The sequence below is a fragment of the Phyllobates terribilis genome, unplaced genomic scaffold (genome assembly GCF_046119375.1).
Source record: "Phyllobates terribilis strain yellow unplaced genomic scaffold, ASM4611937v1 Scaffold_197__1_contigs__length_3575590, whole genome shotgun sequence".
Lineage (NCBI taxonomy): Eukaryota > Metazoa > Chordata > Amphibia > Anura > Dendrobatidae > Phyllobates > Phyllobates terribilis.
In genome coordinates, this window is record NW_027362957.1 from 398,825 (window position 1) to 426,135 (window position 27,311).

Consider the following 27,311-nt stretch of genomic DNA (forward strand, 5'->3'; position numbering starts at 1 on the left):
CGGCATCCGGCATAAAGACATCTGGAGACTTTTCCTTTTTCGGTGATATTGGATAATCTTCTTCATTTCTAACGCTTTAAATCTTTCAAATTCTTACTGAAAAATGTATCATAAAGGGACTTTCTCAGGTCAGTTTTGCTTGTGGTTGTGTTACCATTATTTGTGCCAAATGTATCAAAGTGTTGCACGATGTCTGATACATGTTTATGTAGCACTTCCATCTATCTTCATTTATTTTACTCACTTATATGGCGTCATTAATTTCACAGCACTTTACAGACATTATCATCACTGCCCCCATCGGGGCTCACAATCTACATTCCCTATCAGTATGTCTTTGGAGTGTGGGAGAAAACCGGAGAACCCGGAGGAAACCCACGCAAACACAAGGAGAACATACAAACTTCTTGCAGATGTCGTCCTTGGTGGGATTTGAACCCAGGATCCCAGTGCTGCAAAAGAACAATGCTAACCACTGAGCCACCGTGTATCTTTATCCACTTTTAACGTCACCCGTCGTTCTTAGACCTGTGTGGCTTACCAAGCCCAATTTCTAAAAGTTGCAAGAGTGCTGTAAAATAGGAAGCTGCACATTTTTGCGCAAAAATGATGCGTCACAAAAGTTTTTTGTTTTTTTTTAACACCAAAAATTGATGTAAATTCCTCGCTACATTGCCCCTTTTCCAGCCACATTTTGTAGAAAAAATAAAAAGACAAGGTACAGACAGCGGAGTTAAATTTGCCTACAGGAATGATTTTGATCTGGAGCGCATCGTACCCGGATACAGTCACTAGCGGGAACGTCAAACATCTTCTCAATTTGTTTCTCCACCCTTTCCGGATCTGCATTCTTCAAGTCTATCTAAAAGCAAAAGTATAAATACTAATTATTTATCAAAGCTGGACAACATCTAGAAACCATATAAGAAAACTGGCATAAAATATAGTGTGAACAAGAGTTTAGGGAGAGATGTACAACTGGCACTGGCCTATAAAAGGGATTGTGTAATCGCACAAAACTAGCAAAAATGTAAAGTGCCCGGAAAACAAGGAACGTGCAATTTACCTCTTAGTAAAATCCTATGCTTTCTCAAGAACAGAGGAATTTTAATTTCATATTTTTTTTAATCAAATCATTTTTATTGAAAAACTCCAACTACAAATATTCCATCTTTCAAATAACATACATGACATAGTAATTCCATAGTAAAAATATGAACAAAGTATCTGAACTTCAATTCCCATAACCCACCCTAAACCCAAATCCCAACACTCCAGAGAGAACCATTTTCAGAGCAGTTCTAGAATAACGGACTATAGCATTCGTAGAAGGGGAAGAAGATAAAAAAGTGACTAACAAAGGGGTAGCAGCGTTTTAATGTTATCATTTACTGCTTGATGCCTGAGCCGGGGAGTGCACACTGAAAACTGTTGCAGGCTGCTGTAATCACAGGACACAAGCAAACAGCATGGCATTTCCTATCAGCAGGGAGGAAGTAAAGGGAACAGTAATGAAAGTCTCCTCCTACTCCGCTCCATATTGAAATGAATAGTGTGCATCCTACAAATGAGATGCATACAGCAAACAATTGATTTTCCATACATAGGTTTTGAGTTGACCACTGGATATACACATGTGTATCACTAATTACCCGAACTGGAAATCGAAAAAAAAGACGAGCAAGTTTGGGGTGAATCCAGCCTTCATTACTGCACAGCCGCTCAGAGGGTTCGGTACTAGGAACAGCAGGAGTGCCGGCGATGGTCACAGATTTACCTGCTGCGGGACTGAAGGAGTCTGATCGCGCTCGGCTCGAAGCTTTTTACCTTGTTTACGACAGGAATAATTGAAAGCTGTGCTTCAAAGGCGAGGAAGAAGTTTGCCACCATCTGCGCTTGAATACCCTTAAGGGGGAAAAAATATATATATACATATATACAAATACTGAAACATCTAAATGCATTAGAACATCAAACCCGGTGAACCGGTAAATGACTTGTCCTCCAGGGATACAGGCTACTGTCATTCAGTAATTATTGAATAGGAATTTTACATTTTATGTGATCACCACGCTAGAATGTAAATGGAGAAAAACACAACACAACTCCTCACCATATGAAGATATTTTGTGTTATAGAACAGGATTTCTGTGGAATAACAAGACTGATTTACTATGTATGCACCATAGCCTTCATTTGATGTCACTTACTTAGCACCAACACCTTGCCCCAACTGCAATCCCCAATATCAGTCCATGACCTCAATGGGGTCACTATAAAATTCTAAAGAGGACTGGTCATGTCTCTATTAGAAAATAGACACACTTAGGATAGAAACAATATGAACATATACCCTGCTATAAGTAAGTAAAAGCAATAGGAAATATATATAATATAGGGTACTTAGTAAACATGGTTTTTGATTAAAAAAAAAAAAGCCATCCCACCAGCACCAAGGTGTACCCAGTCAGTTATGTGAAGTATATAATAAAATACACTTTAGTACAATATTAGTATCTTGTCCCTTTAAATCTGCAGCTACTTCTGTCACCATGGTAACTGCATTCATACTCAGCCAATAGGATTGCTCGGTTTGAATTTGAAGAAAAAAAAAAGTTCTATATGGTCAGTTTGTTCCATCTCATCTGAGTGTGAAGACAGACACCTGCAATCAGCGAGATTATAGGTATAAGACGTGATATAATATAACGGACGGAGCCGCATCCCATCACACGCACTCAGCGACCACAACTGACAGGAATCAGCACATTTACCAGACAATAAGTTATTATTCCCCAACACATGATAAGTGACAACTTCTAGATCTGCTGGGAACCCAACTAATCCCTGCTAGTACCTCCCCGGCCACCGCTCCATTCATTCTCTATGCAGGAGAAAGCTGAGTACAGCGCCCCCCATAGAGAATGAACGGACCGGCGGCTGAACATTTGCACTTCGCTCACTTCTATCTATAAGTGCTGTTCTGCTGATTGGGTCATAGCGGCCAAACCCACCGATCTAAGAGTCATCACCTATCCAGAGATCAGTGAGAACTTGTTCCAACTAGACATCCCCTTTAATTGAAGAGATCACATATCTAACAGCCAATCCTATTCATTCCCAATCTTCCCTGTGCCCAGTAATGCCCCTGGGTATATCGCCAATATGAGCCAATCACCAAACCCTCTGCTGACTGTTCCTGATGTTTTATAGATTTTGGATCCGTTTCTGCAAGAGAAGATATCAGCGGCCACCATGGGGATGGGTTACTCTGCCAGCGATGGAGCAGGTAGTATCCACCAGCCGGTGATATCTCACCTTCCTCCATATTCTGCTGTTACATGCGTTTCTTCAGCTTTACCCCTTCCCAACAGAACCAATTGATGTTTTTTTCTGTTTTTTCCTTCGCTTTTTCCAAGGGCTATAACTTTTTCATGTCTGTCCACATAGTGTGAGGTCTTGTTATTTTGTAGGACGAGCGGTACTTATAAATCCCACCATTCATTTACCACATAGTACTAGAAAACGGGAAAAACATTCCAAGTGCAGTAAAAGTGCGAGGAAAAAAAAAGCCTGACACTGTTTTTCTGGGAAGGGTTTTAACGGCGCACATAGTGTGGTGAAAATGACCTGGTAATAGGATCCTACTCCTCAGTGTGATTACAGCAACACCAAACTTCTCCAAGAGTTTTGGCAAAAGAAAAAAACTTTTTTTTATGGTGTCACCATTTTTTCTGAGACCCGTAACATTTTCGTTTTTCGGGTTGATGGAGCTGTGTGGGGGCTTATTTTTTGAAGGGCAAGAGGACTTTATTGATAACATTTTGGGACACATATGACATGGTCATCGCTTCTTACAGGGTTTTCTGTAGTATTGTGGCGAACAAAAAAAATGCAATTTTGGCTTTTTGAATTTTTTTCTGTGTTCACTGATCGTTTGTTTTTTATATTTGGATAGATTGTATTTCTCTGAAAGAGACCATACCACAAATGTGTATATTTTTATTATCTTTATTTTTAGTGGGAGGTGAGTTGAACGTGTGGGGTTTTAATATTTTACACTTTTTTTTTTTTAATTTTCACTGCATTTGTATACATTATCTGATTGCTTGTGCTATATACAGCGATACCACAGTAATGCTCCATATAGCAAAATCACGGTCTTCTTTACAGCCCAAATGAAGCTTTATGATGACAGACACGGAGGCTTCAGCAGACCCCCGGATGTCATAGCAGTCCATCTGCGCCCTGTGATCGCGTCACAGGAGCACCGGTGGGCGCATGGAACGATGCGTCCCAATGCCGGCGCGCTGTTAATGCTGCTGTTAGAGATTGACAGCAGCACTGAACAGGTTAACAGTGGTGGGCAGATCTTCGCTCCACTCGCAGCTCTTAGAGGCAGGTCCTGGTTGTTTGTCACAGCCATTATCTGCCATGTACGGGGCGAGCTGACTCTGCTCCATACACCCGCTACTGACTTATACCAGACATGTATGGCAGATGTTGGTAAGGAGTTAAAGCGGTTGTCCTGCTTTGGGGCCATTTGTTTTTTTTACTTTAATGCAAGTATTTGGGGCTAAAATTGATTTCTGTCATTGAGTTTCATTAAAAATGTTGCGTTCTGTAGCATCTGTGCTGCACTGTCTATTCCTGGCTGCAAAATTAGCTAACTGAGAATCTATCAGTGAGCTCCTTAGTCTTAAGGGAGAGTGTGTAGATCTTTCATCTGTTTTTTTTTCCTGAGTGCCTTTTAGCTGATCTATGCCCAAAGAAAACATGAAACTTGAATGTGCAGGGAAGCAATAAGTCTGTAGTAACCAGTGAAAAATGAAACCTAAATGTAAAAAATTACTTTTAGTAATAAATACATGGACATAAGAAAATACACACTGCTCAAAAAAATAAAGGGAACACTTAAACAACAGAATATAACTCCAAGTAAATCAAACTTCTCTGAAATCAAACTGTCCACTTAGGAAACAACACTGATTGACAATCAATTTCACATGCTGTTGTGCAAATGGAATAGACAATAGATGGAAATTATTGGCAATTATCAAGACACCCTCAATAAAGGAGTGGTTCTGCAGGTGGGGTCCACAGACCACATCTCAGTACCAATGGTTTCTGGCTGATGTTTTGGTCACTTTTGAATGTTGGTTGTGCTTTCACACTTGTGGTAGCATGAGACGGACTCTACAACCCACAGAAGTTGCTCAGGTAGTGCAGCTCATCCAGGATGGCACATCAATGCGAGCTGTGGCAAGGAGGTTTGCTGTGTCTGTCAGCGTAGTGTTCACAGGCTGGAGGCGCTACCAGGAGTCAGGCCAGTACACCAGGAGACGTGGAGGGGGCCGTAGGAGGGCAACAACCCAGCAGCAGGACCGCTACCCCCGCCTTTGTGCAAGGAGGAACAGGAGGAGCACTGCCAGAGCCCTGCAAAATGACCTCCAGCAGGCCACAAATGAGCATATGTCTGCACAAACGGTTTGAAACCGACTCCATGAGGGTGGTATGAGGGCTCGACGTCCACACATGGGGGTTGTGCTCACAACCCAACACCGTGCAGGACGCTTGGCATTTGCCACAGAACACCAGGATTGGCAAAGTCGCCACTGGCTCCCTGTGCTCTTCACAGATGAAAGCAGGGTCACACTGAGCACATGTGACAGACGTGACAGAGTCTGGAGACTCCGTGGAGAGCGATCTGCTGCCTGCAACATCCTTCAGCATGACCGGTTTGGCAGTGGGTCAGTAATAGTGTGGGGTGGCATTTCTTTGGAGGGCCGCACAGCCCTCCATGTGCTCGCCAGAGGTAGCCTGACTGCCATTAGGTTAAGAGATGAGATCCTCAGACCCCTTGTGAGACCATATGCTGGTGCGGTTGGCACTGGGTTCATCCTAATGCAGAACAATGCCAGACCTCATGTGGCTGGAGTGTGTCAGCCTCATTTTGACTTGCTTTAAGGACATTACATCAAAGTTGGATCAGCCTGTAGTGTGTTTTTCCGCTTAAATTTTGGGGGTGACTCCAAATCCAGGCCTCCATTGGTTAATAAATTTGATTTCCATTGATGATTTTGTATGAACATTTGCTAAAGAAGAACTGCGCCCGGCGGAGCCAAGCTGAAGGAAGAGAATGGACTTGATCTGACTTCAGACATTTTTTCAAGTTTACCCTCAGGAGGGGGCCAGTTCACTTTTTAGCTGGGTTAAAATACACTGCTCAAAAAAATAAAGGGAACACTCAAATAACACATCCTAGATCTGAATGAATGAAATATTCTCATTGAATACTTTGTTCTGTACAAAGTTGAATGTGCTGACAACAAAATCACACAAAAATCATCAATGGAAATCAAATTTATTAACCAATGGAGGCCTGGATTTGGAGTCACCCCCAAAATTTAAGCGAAAAACACACTACAGGCTGATCCAACTTTGATGTAATGTCCTTAGAACAAGTCAAAATTAGGCTCAGTATTGTGTGGCCTCCACGTGCCTGTATGACCTCCCTACAATGCCTGGGCATGCTCCTGATGAGGTTGCGGATGGTCTCCTGTGGGATCTCCTCCCAGACCTGGACTAAAGCATCCGCCAACTCCTGGACAGTCTGTGGTGCAATGTGATGTTGGTGGATGGAGCGAGACATGATGTCCCAGATGTGCTCAATCGGATTCAGCTCTGGGGAACAGGCGGGCCAGTCCATAGCTTCAAAGCCTTCATCTTGGAGGAACTGCTGACACACTCCAGCCACATGAGGTCTGGCATTGTCCTGCATTAGGAGGAACCCAGGGCCCACTGCACCAGCATATTGTCTCACAAGGGGCCTGAGGATCTCATCTCGGTACCTAATGGCAGTCAGGCTACCTCTGGCGAGCACATGGAGGGCTGTGCAGCCCTCCAAAGAAATGCCACTCCACACCATTACTGACCCACTGCCAAACCGGTCATGCTGAAGGATGTTGCAGGCAGTAGATCACTCTCCACTGTGTCTCCAGACTCCGTCACGTCTGTCACATGTGCTCAGTGTGAACCTGCTTTCATCTGTGAAGAGCACAGGGAGCCAGTGGTGAGTTTGCCAATTCTGGTGTTCTGTGGCAAATGCCAAGCATCCTGCACAGTGTTGGGCTGTGAGCTCAACCCCCATCTGTGGATGTCGGGCCCTCATACTACCCTCATGGAGTCAGCTCTAACCGTTTGTGCAGACACATACACATTTGTGGCCTGCTGGAGGTCATTTTGCAGGGCTCTGGCAGTGCTCCTCCTGTTGCTTCTTGCACAAAAGCGGAGGTAGCGGTCCTGCTCCTGGGTTGTTGCCCTCCTACGGCCCCCTCCACGTCTCCTGGTGTACTGGCCTGTCTCCTGGTAGCGTCTCCAGCCTCTGGACACTACGCTGACAGACACAGCAAACCTCCTTGCCACAGCTCTCACAGATGTGCCATCTTGGATGACCTGCACTACCTGAGCATCTTCTGTGGGTTGTAGAGTCCGTCTCATGCTACCACGAGTGTGAAAGCACAACCAACATTCAAAAGTGACCAAAACATCAGCCAGAAAGCACTGGTACTGAGATGTGGTCTGTGATCCCCACCTGCAGAACCAGTCCTTTATTGAGGATGTCTTGATAATTGCCAATAATTTCCATCTATTGTCTATTCCATTTGAACATCAGCATGTGAAATTGATTGTCAATCAGTGTTGTTTCCTAAGTGGACAGTTTGATTTCACAGAAGTTTGATTTACTTGGAGTTATATTCTGTTGTTTAAGTGTTCCCTTTATTTTTTTGAGCAGTGTATATAAAAAAAAAATTACTGCAGCTTTAATGCTATTTATTACGTCTCACCAGTAAGAACATGGCATAAGCGTAATTTAAAGGAAGAGGAGGACATTATTCACTCCAGTTTCCTGCGGCCCCTCGGGAGTATAGGTTGCTGCACAGTACTCTGCATTCTGTGTAAAACAGGAAAAAATACTTTTACTTAGCGGGATGAAGTGAGCGCGGTGGTCAGTAGTGGCACTCTGTCAGTTGAGGATTGCTCCTAATATCTGGTTGTGTTTCCTGAGAAGAGGGGACCCACCAAAGAGGAGACCCACCAAAGAGGAGACCCACCGAAGAGGAGTCCCACCGAAGAGGACACCCACCGAAGAGGAGACCCACCGAAGAGGAGACCCACCGAAGAGGAGTCCCACCGAAGAGGAGACCCACCGAAGAGGAGTCCCACCGAAGAGGAGTCCCACCGAAGAGGAGACCCACCGAAGAGGAGACCCACCGAAGAGGAGACCAAAGAGGAGACCCACCGAAGAGGAGACCCACCGAAGAGTAGACCGAAGAGGAGACTCACCGAAGAGGAGACCCGCCGAAGAGGAGACCCGCCGAAGAGGAGACCCGCCGAAGAGTAGACCCACCGAAGAGGAGACCAACAGAAGAGGAGTCCCACTGAAGAGGAGTCCCACCGAAGAGGAGACCCACCGAAGAGGAGACCCACCGAAGAGGAGTCCCACCGAAGAGGAGACCAAAGAGGAGACCCACCGAAGAGGAGACCCACTGAAGAGGAGACCCACCGAAGAGGAGTCCCATCGAAGAGGAGTCCCACCGAAGAGGAGACCGAAGAGGAGTCCCACCGAAGAGGAGTCCCACCGAAAAGGAGACCGAAGGGGAGACCCACCGAAGAGGAGACCCGCCGAAGAGGAGTTCCGCCGAAGAGGAGACCCGCCGAAGAGGAGTCCCGCCGAAGAGGAGTCCCACCGAAGAGGAGTCCCACCGAAGAGGAGACCCACCGAAGAGGAGTCCCACCGAAGAGGAGACCCACCGAAGAGGAGTCCCACCGAAGAGGAGACCCACCGAAGAGGAGTCCCACCGAAGAGGAGACCCACCAAAGAGGAGACCCACCGAAGAGGAGTCCCACCGAAGAGGGGTCCCACCGAAGAGGAGTCCCACCGAAGAGGAGACCCACCGAAGAGGAGTCCCACCGAAGAGTAGACCGAAGAGGAGTCCCACTGAAGAGTAGTCCCACCGAAGAGGAGACCCACCGAAGAGGAGTCCCACCGAAGAGGAGTCCCACTGAAGAGGAGTCCCACCGAAGAGGAGACCGAAGAGGAGTCCCACCGAAGAGGAGTCCCACCGAAGAGGAGACCCACCGAAGAGGAGACCCACCGAAGAGGAGTCCCACCGAAGAGGAGACCCACCGAAGAGGAGTCCCACCGAAGAGTAGACCGAAGAGTAGTCCCACCGAAGAGTAGTCCCACCGAAGAGGAGACCCACCGAAGAGGAGTCCCACCGAAGAGGAGTCCCACCGAAGAGGAGTCCCACCGAAGAGGAGACCCACCGAAGAGGAGTCCCACCGAAGAGGAGACCCACCAAAGAGTAGACCGAAGAGGAGACCCACCGAAGGAAAGTCCCACCGACGAGGAGACCCACCGAAGAGGAATCCCGCCGAAGAGGAGTCCCGCCGAAGAGGAGTCCCATCCGAAGAGGAGTCCCGCCGAAGAGGAGACCCGCCGAAGAGGAGTCCCGCCGAAAAGGAGTCCCGCCGAAGAGGAGTCCCGCCGAAGAGGAGATTCACCGAAGAGGAGACCCGCCGAAGAGGAGTCCCGCCGAAGAGGAGTCCCACCGAAGAGGAGACCCGCCGAAGAGGGGACCCGCCGAAGAGGAGTCCCGCCGAAGAGGAGTCCCACCGAAGAGGAGTCCCACCGAAGAGGAGTCCCACCGAAGAGGAGACCCACCGAAGAGGAGTCCCACCTAAGAGGAGTCCCACCGAAGAGGAGACCCACCGAAGAGGAGTCCCACCGAAGAGGAGACCCACCGAAGAGGAGTCCCTCCGAAGAGGAGACCCACCGTAGAGGAGACCCACCGAAGAGGAGTCCCACCGAAGAGGAGTCCCACCGAAGAGGAGACCCACCGAAGAGGAGTCCCACCGAAGGGTAGACCCACCGAAGGGTAGACCCACCGAAGAGGAGACCCACCGAAGAGGAGACCGAAGGGGAGACCCACCGAAGAGGAGACCGAAGAGGACAGAACTGCACCTTAAGATCCCTAGGGGGAAAGGGATGGCCAAAGGCCAGAAAAGACAACAATCGATCCTACAACAAAAAGGAAGAAGCAGAGCCAGAACAACGTCCGCCATTACATCAACCGGTATTTGAGAGGAAAGAGGAACATCATGTGGACCATCCTGCTGGGACCTCTCTGCCGATAACATCATATGGCAATACCGGCTGGTAAGTATAAATCCACCAAAGTAATAATAGCAGGATAGTAGTAATATAGTGGTAGTATATCAGTATTAGTGTAATTTGAGTAATAATACTAGTGATAATAGTAAGAAAGTAATAAAATAACAGTAGTAATAGTAGGTAGAATAGCAGTGTGATCCAGGGTTCTAGGACTGATCGCCTTTTCTCGGGGTCAAGAAGGAATTTTTCCGCTGTGACACAAATTGGCTGAAGGTGTCCTGAGGTTTTTGCCTTCTTTTGGATCAACACTCTAGGTACAGGGTAGTATTAGTAGCAATAGGAAAGAAGAATAATACCGTAATAAGATATCAGGTTATTATTATTAATAAATATAAACTAGCTATATCTATAGAAAGAACAAAGAGTAAATAAAAATAATTATAGACGTAGTTCAATCAATACTGTAATATTAAATAGTTATAGAAAAGTTAGAGTAGCACTTTAATAAGAAAGCAGGACATAAGACAAAATATATGAAAAAAACTATATTAAAAACAACTGTAGAAGTACATTTAGTACAGTAATAGTAATTACATAACTAGTAACATAATTAGGTTTGATCCAGGGTTCTAGGACTGATCGCCTTTTCTCGGGGTCAAGAAGGAATTTTTTCCCTGTGACACAAATTGGCTGAAGGTGTCCTGGGGTTTTTGCCTTCTTCTGGATCAACACTGTAGGTATAGGGCAGTATTAGTAGTGATAGGAAAGAAGAATAATACTGTAATAAGATAGCACAATGTTAAGTATAACCATATCAAATAGTTAGATTTATAAAAACAAATTAAAATAACTCCAGTAGTACAATAATTAGTGTAATATATAACTTGTAATAACATTATTAGGTTTGATCCAGGGTCCTAGGACTGATCGCCTTTTCCCGGGGTCAAGAAGGAATTTTTCCCGTGACACAAATTGGCGTTAGGTGTCCTGCGGTTTTTGCCTTCTTCTGGATCAACAGCTTTAGGCGTAGGGATTTTAGTAATACCATTATTAGAATCACAAGAATAATAAAAAAATTAGAATTTATTTTTTTTAATTAGTTTTATAACAGTTACAATTAATTGGATTAATGCAATAATAATAAATAGTAAAAATGGTGGTAATAATAATAAAAAAAAATAGTCCCAGTTACTAAGTTAGTGTAGTGTTAGTGTAGGGACCCATCTGAAGAGGTCGCCTTGACGTTGGCAGATGGGCTCGCACAATTTGCTCAAAATGTGCGCTAAGAACCTCATATTTCTATGTACAGGAGATCTAGCAGTAATTCCATTCAGGAGATAGATATCTGTGTACACACAAACTTTGTTATATACTTTTGTGCAGCACACAGGGCAGGTATACAGGTACAGGGCGAGAGTGTAACAGTGATATTATAACTCGGCCTTAAGGATAAAATGCTGACAACTACAGATCCTGGAAACACATCCGAAACTAGACCTTGTAAGTAACTGGTTCCCAGCTAGTGGTGAATATGTACAGGGCAGTCCGGTACCAGGACCCGCTCTATAGGACACATTATCATCAGGCAGGTCCTGTCAGGGCTCTTACAAGATCTGCGGCAGAAGTGTGGCTGTATAACACATTCCTGCTCCTGCCTCAGCCACCGACAGTGGAGCCAACCCTGACCCTGGCAGTTTAATCCACTGTATGACACAGTAGGGGGCTTCCACAGCATTTAGGCACTTTAGACAGGAGAGGGAGGCGCGATCATGGTGCCGATGAGTTTCTATGGCAGCCGAGATCTAACAATGGACCCCATGACGGCCATCTTACTGCTTCTATTAGACCCCGGCTGAGCAAAGGTCTATGAGGATGCCGTGAGACTTATGTCGCCTGCTCTGCACATATTAGAAATGCCTAGGGCTGATTAGTTTGCCATTTGTAAATCTGATCCAGCAGTGCTGGGCTACCACTGATGTGATCAGGGCTATTGAGCTCCTAGATTGGGCAGAGGAGCTCAGTCTTCAGCAGGAGCTGGCCGAGGAGAACGGAGCAGCTTGCATGGGGCTGCTGCATAAGAAGCAACTCACAAGGTGGAGATTTACCCGGAGACGCGGTGCCCGGGCTGTGATCTGCTGTGCAGGCTGCATAGTCGATGCCTCCTAGGACCCGAACTTCACCCCTAACAGGCACAGCAGAGCTCGGACGGCTGTAAGTGAATGGAGAGCAGCTGATTAGTAACTGCTGCGTCTCCTGCAGCTCAGATAAGAGCCGTACAGAGCGGGGGCTCAGTAATGATGAATACGGGAAGTGTCCGCCCCTCACATGTCCTATATGCGGCCTCCAGAGGTAAAGTCTCCCCTGTAACCAGCGCCTTCTCCCACCTTCTCTGCTGGCATGCTCCATTACTTAAAGGGGATGTCTGAAGAAAACAAGTTATCACTTATCCACAGGCTCGGTGATCACTTACTGATCGTGGGGGTCTGACCGCTGCGAACCATCGTCTGATCGGGAAGGAGTGGAAAGTCAGGATTCAACTGCAGATCCATTCATTCTCTATGGGGCTCCAGAAAAACCGAGCTCAGGGATTGAATGCCACATAGGGAAGGAATGGAGCAGATCCTGGAGTAATAACATGTCCTCCTCTCCTCAGCTTTCTGTCTGTGTAAGTGGCTCAGCCCTTGTCTCCCCTTCTGCACCGGCTTCTGTACTGGTCCCTGTAGACTTTCTCCTATGAGGAAGAGGAAACCCCTCTGCCCTTCTGCTCTCAGTCCTCTGCGGCTTTTCACCATCGCTCAGTGCAGCCATTATATGTAATAAGGATCATTCTTGTCCGGCTTTCATTCCGCCCAGCTGACAAGATAATAAACATGTGAGGTGGAAGGTTCACAATTATTAGATGTGTTGTGAAAAGTCTCCACAGCAAATTCAGAGAAAACTGCAGGGTGTCCGCTTGTGAAACCAGCACAAAATCCAGTGGACAGCGCCTCCCTGCCCCCCGCCGGTCTCTGTATCCTGGCATTCAGCTATTCCATTTGGAGCTTATTCAGGGAGGAAAACAAAAATGTGATGTTCTTACACAGACGCCTGAAGACGTGACGTTCGCTGCTGTGACGCCCAGCTGCGCTTGGTATCACAGATCCTAGAAGTGTGCATTGATGGATTCCTCCACAAGAGGCCCTCATAAGCATTCACACACCTCCACCTTCCACCTCAGACCACCAGAGGGAGACCGTTAGGCTGCGTGCCCACGTTGCGTATTACAAGCGTATATGCTGCGGGTAAAACGCATGTATATCCGCACCCCATGGTCCCCAATGGCATTCCGCAATGTCAATGCCCATGCTGCGGATTTTTCCGCAGCGTATATGCTGCGGTCAAAAATCCGCAGCATGTTCATTAATTTTGCGGAAGCGCAGCGGAATCAATGTGCGGATGGTACCCAAGTCTGGATGAGAGGAGACTCTCATCCAGACCTGGGTACCAAAGAACCTGTAAAAAAAAGAAAAAAATAAAGTTTATACTTATCTTCTGATGTTTTCCCTCCATCGTGCTGTTGTGTGAAGGACCTGCCACGTCATTGAGTCATGTGACCCATCACATGACTCAATGACTTCACTGCAGGTCCTGCACACAACAGCGTGAGCCGCTCAAGACTCCGGACGGGGCAGAGAATGCATCGGAAGGTGAGTATAAACTTTATTTTTTACCATTCTGATTCTTTTTTTTTAACTATTACTTGGTCACACTATATAAATCCATGCCGGTTGCATGGATTTATATAGTGTGAACAAGTTGTCAAGCACTTTTCCAAGTGATGCTTAAATCACTTGGAGAAGTGCTTGATAACCCGCATGCGGAAATGCATGCAAAGACGCTGCAAAGACGCCTCACAAACGCTTCTACCTGGCGGGAAAACCGCATGTAAAATCCGCATGCGATTTTCCCGCCAGGGAGAAGAGTTAAAAATATGCTTCAGTTCCGCAACGTGGGCACTTAGCCTTAGGGATATATAAAGGGAAGGTGGAGCCAGGCAGCCCAGAAAGTGATTCAGCAGTTTCCTGCTCAGACACAGAAGGACTCAGTGCAGTCGAGCCAGAGCCTAGCAGTTCCTGCAGAAAGAGTTCAGTACAGTCTGTAGAGTGATTCCAGACTAGAACTCAGCTCCGGATAGAGAGCTAGGAGTGTGCCGACGTTCTGAGAGCGGCGAAGAAGAGCAGTGTCCCGGCTGCAGTGTGTGTTGCCTAGTGAGGGCCCCGAGAGGGGCCGAAGGCGAGTGGAGAGTGAGTACATAGGGGGCAGAGGAGCTTAATTAGCTCACCCTGAATCATTTACCGGACACCGGGTCCGAAGCTAACCGGGATCTCTACGACCCAGTAAGGCATAACCGGAATCCCTGGAGAACTACAGGTCCCAGGATCGCTAGAGTGCTGATACGTAACAGAGCCGGGAGACACATAGGCCCCGCAAGCTGAGGAGCATGTACTCCAAGAAAAGGCCCTACCACAAGGTCAGCCAGCGCAGGACAGAGACAAAGTTAGGCCTAACTCCAGGCAGGTCAGAAACTTACTACGCAGAGGCAAGAGACAGGAGGCCCTACACTCGCTCATTGGGGAGGATCCTGATATGCACCCTTCACCCTAGAGTGCTCCGGGATGTGCCTGACTTTCCATCAGTAAAAGGTACTGAAGTGACTACCGTGTCCGTCCCCGTTCTTGCTCTGACCCGGCTGGGTCTTGCCTGTCTTGCATTCCCCTTGCATACGCTGCCCTGAGGCCTAGCTCCACCTGTGGGGAGCTATACCATCGAGCTGCCTTATCACCGGTCTCAGTGGACTGCCGCAGCGCTGGTGATTATCATCAGAAACCACAGGTGGCGTCACGAACTTTCATAAAATTAACAAACAACCACCCTTTTAAAGAGTTACCGCAGGGTACGGGCCCGGGAGCCGACCACCGCGACATCACCAAGGCCAGGCAAAGGCCCGGGTACCGAGTCATCCCCATCCCCTGGGCTGGTCACTGCTTTTCATCATCCATGTTGGGCTGTTGTACGACGTGTGGACTACTCTGCTTGTTGGATTCTTCCATTACCACAAACACTGCCTTTATTTTGTGATTTCTGTGCCGCTTCCCATTTCTATTGGCAGCGTGATATACCAGCACGTGAGGGCTGCCACAATCATGTGTCAATAGGTTATTGATGGAGGCCGTGATACAGAGACCGTCCTGGACCAGGGAGGAGTTGGTACAGAAGCACCTAGAGAGGGGGGTACAGGGGCTTCATTTCAATTTTAAAACTTAGCTGGATTGTGTTTAGCTACAAGAATGGAAAGAAAAATAGAAAAAAAAATTAAGATTTTATTATTTGGCAAAATCGTCCATCAGAGGTTTGGCCACTACCAAAAAGTTTTTGATGAACTTACAGTAGCAGCTGGCGAAATCCATAAAACTTTGTAACGCCTTTAAGTCCTGAATATAATACCAATCCAGTACCGTCCGGACTTTTGCCAGATCCATGCAAAAAACAGTGAATGATAAGAAATAACCCAAAAAAGGGACCTCCTGAATGGAGAACATAAATTATTTGTCAAACCAGAGAAATGTATTATCTTTGAGTATCTGTAAGACCTGCCTGACATGTACCTGATGTGATACGAGGTGAATAAATTAGACTGTGGGGACCCCCAACCAAACCCCGACGCTCAGCCCCCCTACCGCCACCCCTTCCTTAACAATACAGTAATGTAACTCTTACAACTGGATGGGTGAGGATCGGTCACAGCTTTATTAACTCTTTAACTCATTCCATTAGAAAGGCATTTTATTTCCAAAAATAATTCCTCTTGTTGCAGCATGCCCTGTGTCTCCACACCGGCAAGTTGGCCAACAAGAGTAACTTTCCAACATGTCCTTTCTATTTCAGGCCAAGGAGGATCCTGCGTACTCGTATGCAGGACTCCGACCCCCACCCATCATCATTAACGCTTGCTCCACTCCGTCCTGGAGTCCTGACAGGAATATGTCCAGTCCAATATCCGTTAAATGAACACCGTCGGGCCGTATGAGGCCTGCTTTATCTCCTTCCAGTTCTCGGTGTCTTATCACTACACCACCTCTTTCCTTTACAAATTTTGCCATCCGAATATTTATTAGCCGCCTTGTCCGTTCGATGGCTGCACTGTCTCGCGCACCTCGCCATACCGTTCTCGGCACAATCTCTAACCATATTATAGTTAGTTTACTAAAAAATGCTCTGAAGCGCTCAGTGTCTAGCTTCATTATTGCCATTAGTTCTGCGCTCTTGTAATGACTGAAGTCGTTCCCCCCGGCGTGTATAACTAAGATAACCGGACCTGTTGCTTCTCTCCCTATGTTGATTACCTCCATTAGTACCTGTGGCCATCGCAGGCCTCTAATACCTCTACAGTTGAAATATGTGTCATGAAACCCCATATTCCTCCCGCCTGGGCGGACTGTCGCCCTTTTTTCTGCCCAGTATATGTACGAGTGGCCTATCACCCACACTGTTGACTTATCGTCACCTGTAAAAGAAACAAACCACGTTAGGATAACAAGTCCGGTCTTATGTATCTCACAAAACACGCGGATCGTCATCTGCCTATCCTCTGCACTTCCAGACAGTCCTGCTCTAGCTGCTTCCGTGGCCGCGCCTATGCGGAATGAGTGTGTCTCGTAATCTTTGGGGTGGTTCCCTGCTGATGTTAGGCATTTATTAAATTTAAATTGGAACTGGTATCTTGATAATGGCGTTCCATCAATGTGTGATAGGAAGAAATTACTTTGTGGCCTGATGGCTGTATATGTTTTTACTATTGTTACCGGACACAGTGTACTTTTTGTGGGTTTTAGAAGCACCCAAGTGCCCTTGCCCGCTGGGTCTGTTTTGCATTTGCGTATGCGTAGGCGTATTGCATTATTGGCTATGACTACGTCCTGGTGTAATAAGCCTCCACTGGTGGTGATTTTGGATCGAGGGACTAATTCGCTTATGCGTAGCGCCCCGAAAAAGGCGATCACAAATGCAGTAGACAGTAGTGTTGCTTCAAATTGTGAGTGGCATGTTAATGGTGTTAGGGATATGATTTTTGAGAGCAGATTTAGTGACACGGGATGTCTGCACTCCTGACTTGTCTGACCTCTTTTCCACCCTTTTAAGGCTTGACTGATGATGAATCTTTTTGTCACATCTCCCCAATTCAGTAGTTGGAAATGAAATGCTACTCCGGTCCGCCACTGCTGCTCTGACGCCCCTGATATTCCCCTCATTATTAGCTGGTGGAGAAATTCTATGGTTACATCTAGTCTGGCTTGTTCACATTGGTCAACCAGTCTGCCTGCTACTTGTCGTGTCCAGTCTTCCCATGCCTTACCGTATGCTTTCCACATTGACGGGGCGACTGACGCTCTGATTAATGGCATCAGCTGTTCGCCACTAGATCCCATAGGGAGGGTGGGCAACTGGTGCCCGACGGGTGGGCTTTGGGGAGGCGCTCTCTGAAAACCTGCCAATTGAATTGTGATAAAGCGTTAGATCCCCCCTCCACATTGTGGCTAGCGCGGACCCATACATTGTGTTTTAGGCACAGGAATGCTAGCCGGCGTAGTAGGCCTAGCACTGGGAGAAACGATGATGCCATCTTATTAATGCAGTGCGCTAGGCTGGTGTTATTTGTTATGAAGCGTATATTTTTGTTCGCTAGGTATGTGCCCCATATTTCTATGGCTACCACTATTGGGAAGAGTTCCAGGAGTGTCTGTTTTTTTGTTAACCCTTGTTCAGAACAATACGGAGGCCATAAGCCTGTGCACCACTGGTTATCTAGTATCGCTGCATATCCGCCCACTTCTGCTGCCCCGGTGAATAATGTTAGTTCAATGTTGGACTGTTCTGCTGACATAAATAACGTGTGACCATTGAATGATTGTAAGTATGTTTTCCACACCTCTAAGTCCGCCCGAAGCTGCCTGCTGATTCTGATTCTATGACTCGGTTTTAATGCACGTTTTGTTGCAAGGGATAAACGACGAGAAAAAACCCTTCCGACTAGCATCACCTGGCTCGCGAACACGAGGAGGCCTAGTAACACTTGCATCTGTTGTAGTGTTACTTTCCGTACTGTGCAAAATCACTCGAGGTGTAGTGTTTTTTGTATTTTTTCTGTTGGGAGGTGGAATAACCTAGCTGTGGTGTCGATTTCGATGCCTAAGAACGATAGCTTTGTTGTGGGGCCTATGGTTTTTGAAGGGCATAATGGGACTCCGAACCGTCGAGAGATGTTTGTGAATTCGTTAAGCAATGATTGGCATTGATTTGAGTCTTTGGGTGCGACGAATAGGAAGTCATCTAGGTAATGTGTGACGGACCTATTGCCGGTTTCGTACCTCAACACCCATTCTAGGAAGGAACTGAATAGTTCGAAGTAATAACAAGATATTGAACAACCCATTGGGAGGCAAGTGTCGTAGAAGTATTCATCGTCCACTTGGCATACCAGCAGGTGGTAGCAATCTGGGTGCACCGGTAGTAGGCGAAAGGCGGATTCTATGTCGGATTTAGCGAGCAGCGCTCCGGGCCCCGCATCGCGTACTAACATTACTGCTCTGTCGAACGACGCGTAGGAGACCGAGGCGTCTTCAGACGAAATACCGTCATTTACAGACTCTCCTTTTGGGTAAGATAAATGATGGATAAGCCGGAATGAACCTGGCTCTTTTTTGGGGATTATTCCCAGAGGGGAAACTCTTAGGTTACTGAATGGTGGTGTTGGGAAAGGGCCCGCCACTTTGCCTAGAGCTACTTCTTTTTGTATTTTTTGCCTAAGTATTTCAGGGTGCTCTTTTGCAGATTTAAGGTTATTTGCAAAGGTGGGCGATTTATTAAGTTTGAAAGGGATGAAAAAAAACGTATGTGAAACCAAAACGTAACTGTCCCGCTGCGTCTTTCTTAGGATATTGGTCTAGCCAGGGGCCCATCGCTTTTACGCTCACCGGGGTCCTTGGATTCTGACTGTGGGAGTTTAATTGATAATTTGCTTGCGGGACGAGAACATCTTGCCGCGGGGTGGGCTGCACCGCATGCTGAGCATTCATGTTTGTATGTGCATAAGGCGTAGAAACGACAGTGTCCCTCATTGTACTGCCAGCTGGCCCCTGGTCTACGTACTACCACTGAATTTTGGCCTGCTGTTGTCTGTTGTCCAGTAGCCGTTGTTGGAAAGGGATGGTGTTTCTGTGACAGCATTCATCGCAACTATACGTCTGTAGCTTTTACCCCCCAGCCTAACTGTGGTTGCAAGGCCAACCACCTCCGGAACTCTTCATCGTAGCGCCACCATGCTGAACCGCCGTGGGCTTTGTACGAGTTATACACCGTATCCTGGTATATGAATAGTTCCGAGCAGCGTTCCGGATGCTTTTGGCCCATGATGCAACCCAGCACAGAAAACGCCTGTAACCAGTTACTCATCGTCATTGCAACCTTTTGTCTGTTTCTGTCGAATGGTCTGTCGGCTATCCTTTTCTCTTTGTCTATAGTATGTTGGTCAGCGGTTACAAGTGACCAAATGTCGATGTAGTCATTATTCCATATTTTAATTCTGGTTTCCTCGTCTATGTGTGAGCCCAATGGGCTTTTCCCGCAAAAGAATGTGTCCTTGTGTATGCTGGCTAATGGTGGAGTTCTTTTAGTAGAATTATGTATAGCGCCTGGTGGCGCGGATAGTTGTTCGACTATGGCCTTAAGGGCCGCTATTAAGTTGGTGTTACTATTTCCCAATTCAGTTATACTTATATTGCACGCACCCATTCCTGCGGCTGGAGGAGGGACTCCGATGTGTGGAGGGACTCTGACACCTGTCTCGCTCGGGGTGAGCGGCGTTCCTCTGCTCGTAGACCTGCGTGAAATCGTTGTATCGTGCAGACTGTAAGCTCTGGAGGGTGCCATTGTATAGTTTCTGTCCCCCGGAGGACGGGATCGGTGCAAGCGGCTGTTGGGGCTCGACGATGCGCTCGACATCTCTGATGCAGAGGATGGTGAGCGCCACCTTGAGGACTGCGACCTGTGACCCCTCCTGTGGGATGCCGATTTCCGCTTTGCTTGAGATGTCCGCTTCCTTCACCAGTGACTTGTGTGCGATGGCGTAGATCTGTCGTCGGAGGAACTACAGCGAGTTCGCCTAGAGTGAGTACGCCTGGAGTCTCTGTGTCCCTGAGGGTGTATGGGGGGTTCTGCGCAGTTTACATGTGTCCCGCCGGGACATGTCGGTGCTATTTGTGGCCAGGGCAATGCTATAGCGGTGTCAAGCGCGTGCGTCGCTGCGCTATTATAGGGGTATATGGGGGAGGCGAGGATGGTCGCTGAAGTGTTTAGGCTCCGTATCGTGTCCATCAGCGGGGTATTGATACTGTGACTGGGCGCTGGATGGGCTGCGGTGATTACAGGGGCCGCAATGTCCCCTGAATGTGTAGTGTCACGTGTTCTGTTTTGGAAACTTTTTCTTTTATTTTTAATAGGAGTTTTTCTGTGGGGGATTGTTTGGGGGGGAGGCAGAGCACAGCCCCCGGCAGAGGATTCCTGTCTGGAGCTCTGCTCTGCCACAGCCCCTGCTGTGTGTTGAGGGGGCGGGGAATGGTTACTAAGTGGCCCGCAGCTTCTTCTGTGAGGCTGCGGGGTGCTGTGCCTAAAGCACTCTGGAGGACGGGAGTGCCTGCTGGACCTCCGCCCTCCAGGGCGCTCCTCGGCAGGATGCGGGACGGGAGTGTTAACAGGGGTGGGGAACAACAGGCTCTATGCTGTCTCCAGCGCCGGCGGCAGGCAGGAGACCTGAATCCCCTCTGTGCCCGCCGCCGACATGGAAGACTGCCCGCACTCATTTATTAGTGCAGCGGAGCCCTGCGCCCGCTGTGAGTGAGGCGCAGGGTCCACTGCCGCACTAGCTTCAGCTTCCTGTTCCGCCCCGCAGCTTTCTGGACTGGGGGGCGTGACCTGCGGGGTCACGTGGGGCGGACATGCGCCCCGCACATGCGCATCGAGCGCTTCCTGCCCTCCAGCTCCGCCTCCCCCAACATGCCTCTTCGGCCTAGTGGAGTCGCGCGCCCGCTTCCGGACCACCACGGCTGCCCGCTTCCCCGAGTCAGCGCGCGCCCGCAGCACTACCGCAGCCACCTGCCGTCCCGTGCCGGGTTGAGTGGCCCGATGAACACTGTAAAGTTGTGCGGATGCGGCGGTCAGGTGAGGACGGGGATCGGGACCAGGCCGTGGAAGTAATGCAGCCCCCCGTTCCAGATGACCCGACCGCCGTGGAGGGGACCGTTGTATCGTGGGCAATTGGAGTGAGTAGGCCCAAGTGGTGAGGGGACTGGGACTGGGGAATATGATGTTCCCATAAGGGGTTGAGGGCCAGGGGCAGGCTGATCTGGGGATTTAGAGCTTGGGGCCAGGGGGATGAGCGCTGAGCCCCGACATGAGAGCCTGTAACCAGCGCTCGCCCCCCTGTGCAAACCCAGCCTGGAGGGCCTCAGCAATCTGACCTGATCCTGAAATCTCCATGACATTCGACTCCGGGACCAGCAAAGAAAGGAAGTAACGTGGGATGTCCCGGTGTTTATGTATCCATGGGACGGCTTGTAGCAGCCGTCCCTTTCACTTCATTGGATCCTTCCGGGGGCTTCAGGATCACTGGTCAGTAAGGGGCAGAGAAGGGGGGGTCACCAATCGCCATGGCCCAGGGAGGGGCCACCACAGTCAGTGACTCCCTCCTTATTTAGTATGGAGTCTACCATTATGTCATCAAGATGGGTTTGTTGTGATCTACCTGCCAGATGAGTAAAAATGGGAGCATTAGTCAACCCAAATGCCATCACAAGGTTTTCATAGTGCCCCTCAGGAGTATTGAAGGCCGTCTTCCACTCATCTCCTCAATGTGAATGAGATTATAAGCCCCCCTGAGGTCTAGTTTAATCAAATTGTAGGAGCCAAATGGTTTTCTAAAGAAGTCTGGGATGACAGGGAGAGGATATGCATCCCAGACCGTGATCTGATTAAACTCGCAAAAATCAAGGCAGGGGTGCATCCCCTAGTCTTTTTTTCTTTTTGACAAAGAAAAACCCCACTGCAACGGGAGATGAAGAAAGTCTTATATGGCCCATTGGTAGACTTTCAGTGATCTAGTTTTTCATGGCCTGCCTCTCTGAACCAGAGATTAGAGATGAGCGTTGTTCTACTCGAACTGTTCGCCAATCTCAAATTCGAGCTGTTTTGGGCGGTGTTCGAGCCGTTCGGCGAACACGAACAATTTGAGAAAAATTCGGCTGTTCGAGGTTATGTTCGATAACTGTTCGTGCACCAAAATCATAACTGGATTTTTTCTCAGTAATGATGAAAATTAATGTTAATACGCAGTTTGAGTGTACAGCGGGGTGGGGGGAGGGGCAGGGGATGGATCTCTGCAGGAACAATGAAGATCTCCATTTTTTTTTCTCTTTCCCGCATTTACAGTGGGGAGGTGCAATCTGTCAGCCTATCAGCAGCGCACACACGGAGCGAAGTGCTTTTTTTCACACAAGCAAGGGCATGTGTCATTGGCAGTGTATGTCACATGTCCTTGCCCTATAAGACCAAGCCATTTTCCCCGTCACCACCATTTTCTCACTGCTGCAGCTGCGTGTTAGACGGCACCGCTGTTGCTGTGCGCGCTATACCTTGTTAATTTCAAGCCAATTTTCGCACAAATATACAGATAGCTTGGGAGTAGGGAATAGTTGTGATTGCAGTCCTTTTAAGGACTAGGTTACAGCATTTCCTACGACTTTTATCAGGCAGGTCTGTGCTCTTAAATAGATAGGTTGTGGGAGTAAAGACTAATTGTAATTGGAGTCCTTTTCAGGACTAGGTTACATCAGTTCCTATCAGTTTTTGCCAGGCAGGTCTGTGCCAGTGCTGTGCAAGTTTTTTTCACAGCATTTGGCTGAATCTAGCAAAGCTAATCCTTTTTGGCCTATTGCAGAGTGTGTTAGTCAGTGGAGTAGCCTATCTGTGTTGCAAGATATACCACCTGTGTATAGAATACCAATTTTTTTACTGCACCTAGTGAAGTAAAATCTTTTGGGCATAGCATCATTCTATTAGTCCATCTATACTGACCTCCATCAGGTTGCAAACTGAATATATTTTTTTTCTGCATCTAGCTCTGAAAAAATATTTGGCCTTCTAGCAGTGTGTCAGACTTTCTCTATTAGTCCATCTATACTGACCTCCATCAGGTTGCAAATTAAAAATAATTTTTATCTGCATCTACAGTACCTCTGAAAAAATATTTGGGCTTCTAGCTGTGTGTGGGACTTGTTGTATTAGTCCATCTATACTGACCTCCATCAGGTTGCAAACTGAATATATTTTTTTCTGCATCTACCTCTGAAAAAATATTGGGCTTCTAGCTGTGTGTGGGTCTTGTTCTATTAATCCATCTATACAGACCTCCATCAGGTTGCAAACTGAATATAATTTTTTTCTGCATCTAGCTCTGAAAAAATATTTGGCCTTCTAGTAGTGTGTGGGACTTTCTCTGTTAGTCCATCTATACTGACCTCCATCAGGTTGCAAACTGAATATATTTTTTTCTGCATCTACCTCTGAAAAAATATTGGGCTTCTAGCTGTGTGTGGGTCTTGTTCTATTAATCCATCTATACTGACCTCCATCAGGTTGCAAACTGAATATAATTTTTTTCTGCATCTAGCTCTGAAAAAATATTTGGCCTTCTAGTAGTGTGTCGGACTTTCTCTATTAGTCCATCTATACTGACCTCCATCAGGTTGCAAATTAAAAATAATTTTTATCTGCATCTACAGTACCTCTGAAAAAATATTTGGGCTTCTAGCTGTGTGTGGGACTTGTTGTATTAGTCCATCTATACTGACCTCCATCAGGTTGCAAACTGAATATATTTTTTTCTGCATCTACCTCTGAAAAAATATTGGGCTTCTAGCTGTGTGTGGGACTTGTTGTATTAGTCCATCTATACTGACCTCCATCAGGTTGCAAACTGAATATATTTTTTTCTGCATCTACCTCTGAAAAAATATTGGGCTTCTAGCTGTGTGTGGGTCTTGTTCTATTAATCCATCTATACAGACCTCCATCAGGTTGCAAACTGAATATAATTTTTTTCTGCATCTAGCTCTGAAAAAATATTTGACCTTCTAGCAGTGTGTGGGACTTGTTCTATTAGTCCACCTATACTGACCTCCATCAGGTTGCAAACTGAATATAATTTTTTTCTGCATCTAGCTCTGAAAAAATATTTGGCCTTCTAGCAGTGTGTGGGACTTTCTCTGTTAGTCCATCTATACTGACCTCCATCAGGTTGCAAACTGAATCTAATTTTTTTCTGCATCTAGCTCTGAAAAAATATTTGGCCTTCTAGCAGTGTGTCGGACTTTCTCTATTAGTCCATCTATACTTACCTCCATCAGGTTGAAAATTAAAAATAATTTTTATCTGCATCTACAGTACCTCTGAAAAAATATTTGGGCTTCTAGCTGTGTGTGGGACTTGTTGTATTAGTCCATCTATACTGACCTCCATCAGGTTGCAAACTGAATATCATTTTTTCTGCATCTACCTCTGAAAAAATATTGGGCTTCTAGCTGTGTGTGGGTCTTGTTCTATTAATCCATCTATACAGACCTCCATCAGGTTGCAAACTGAATATAATTTTTTTCTGCATCTACCTCTGAAAAAATATTGGGCTTCTAGCTGTGTGTGGGACTTGTTGTATTAGTCCATCTATACTGACCTCCATCTGGTTGCAAACTGAATATATTTTTTTCTGCATCTACCTCTGAAAAAATATTGGGCTTCTAGCTGTGTGTGGGACTTGTTCTATTAATTCATCTATACAGACCTCCATCAGGTTGCAAACTGAATATATTTTTTTCTGCATCTACCTCTGAAAAAATATTGGGCTTCTAGCTGTGTGTGGGACTTGTTGTATTAGTCCATCTATACAGACCTCCATCAGGTTGCAAACTGAATATATTTTTTTCTGCATCTACCTCTGAAAAAATATTGGGCTTCTAGCTGTGTGTGGGACTTGTTGTATTAGTCCATCTATACTGACCTCCATCAGGTTGCAAACTGAATATATTTTTTTCTGCATCTACCTCTGAAAAAATATTGGGCTTCTAGCTGTGTGTGGGTCTTGTTCTATTAATCCATCTATACAGACCTCCATCAGGTTGCAAACTGAATATAATTTTTTTCTGCATCTAGCTCTGAAAAAATATTTGGCCTTCTAGTAGTGTGTGGGACTTTCTCTGTTAGTCCATCTATACTGACCTCCATCAGGTTGCAAACTGAATATATTTTTTTCTGCATCTACCTCTGAAAAAATATTGGGCTTCTAGCTGTGTGTGGGTCTTGTTCTATTAATCCATCTATACTGACCTCCATCAGGTTGCAAACTGAATATAATTTTTTTCTGCATCTAGCTCTGAAAAAATATTTGGCCTTCTAGTAGTGTGTCGGACTTTCTCTATTAGTCCATCTATACTGACCTCCATCAGGTTGCAAATTAAAAATAATTTTTATCTGCATCTACAGTACCTCTGAAAAAATATTTGGGCTTCTAGCTGTGTGTGGGACTTGTTGTATTAGTCCATCTATACTGACCTCCATCAGGTTGCAAACTGAATATATTTTTTTCTGCATCTACCTCTGAAAAAATATTGGGCTTCTAGCTGTGTGTGGGACTTGTTGTATTAGTCCATCTATACTGACCTCCATCAGGTTGCAAACTGAATATATTTTTTTCTGCATCTACCTCTGAAAAAATATTGGGCTTCTAGCTGTGTGTGGGTCTTGTTCTATTAATCCATCTATACAGACCTCCATCAGGTTGCAAACTGAATATAATTTTTTTCTGCATCTAGCTCTGAAAAAATATTTGACCTTCTAGCAGTGTGTGGGACTTGTTCTATTAGTCCACCTATACTGACCTCCATCAGGTTGCAAACTGAATATAATTTTTTTCTGCATCTAGCTCTGAAAAAATATTTGGCCTTCTAGCAGTGTGTGGGACTTTCTCTGTTAGTCCATCTATACTGACCTCCATCAGGTTGCAAACTGAATCTAATTTTTTTCTGCATCTAGCTCTGAAAAAATATTTGGCCTTCTAGCAGTGTGTCGGACTTTCTCTATTAGTCCATCTATACTTACCTCCATCAGGTTGAAAATTAAAAATAATTTTTATCTGCATCTACAGTACCTCTGAAAAAATATTTGGGCTTCTAGCTGTGTGTGGGACTTGTTGTATTAGTCCATCTATACTGACCTCCATCAGGTTGCAAACTGAATATCATTTTTTCTGCATCTACCTCTGAAAAAATATTGGGCTTCTAGCTGTGTGTGGGTCTTGTTCTATTAATCCATCTATACAGACCTCCATCAGGTTGCAAACTGAATATAATTTTTTTCTGCATCTACCTCTGAAAAAATATTGGGCTTCTAGCTGTGTGTGGGACTTGTTGTATTAGTCCATCTATACTGACCTCCATCTGGTTGCAAACTGAATATATTTTTTTCTGCATCTACCTCTGAAAAAATATTGGGCTTCTAGCTGTGTGTGGGACTTGTTCTATTAATCCATCTATACAGACCTCCATCAGGTTGCAAACTGAATATATTTTTTTCTGCATCTACCTCTGAAAAAATATTGGGCTTCTAGCTGTGTGTGGGACTTGTTGTATTAGTCCATCTATACAGACCTCCATCAGGTTGCAAACTGAATATATTTTTTTCTGCATCTACCTCTGAAAAAATATTGGGCTTCTAGCTGTGTGTGGGACTTGTTGTATTAGTCCATCTATACTGACCTCCATCAGGTTGCAAACTGAATATATTTTTTTCTGCATCTACCTCTGAAAAAATATTGGGCTTCTAGCTGTGTGTGGGTCTTGTTCTATTAATCCATCTATACAGACCTCCATCAGGTTGCAAACTGAATATAATTTTTTTCTGCATCTAGCTCTGAAAAAATATTTGGCCTTCTAGTAGTGTGTGGGACTTTCTCTGTTAGTCCATCTATACTGACCTCCATCAGGTTGCAAACTGA

The 27,311-nt window shown here is 46.2% G+C and overlaps 1 long non-coding RNA gene across 1 annotated transcript in view; it reads right to left on the reverse strand.

Moving 5' to 3' along the window:
• Positions 1 to 1,835: 1,835 nt before the first annotated feature.
• Positions 1,836 to 27,311, reverse strand: part of LOC141213585 (uncharacterized) — a 41,265-nt gene continuing 15,789 nt past the window's right edge. The window contains exon 3 of the long non-coding RNA XR_012283059.1: positions 1,836 to 1,905. This is a non-coding gene — a long non-coding RNA (uncharacterized lncRNA). The remainder of the gene's footprint in view (positions 1,906 to 27,311) is intronic.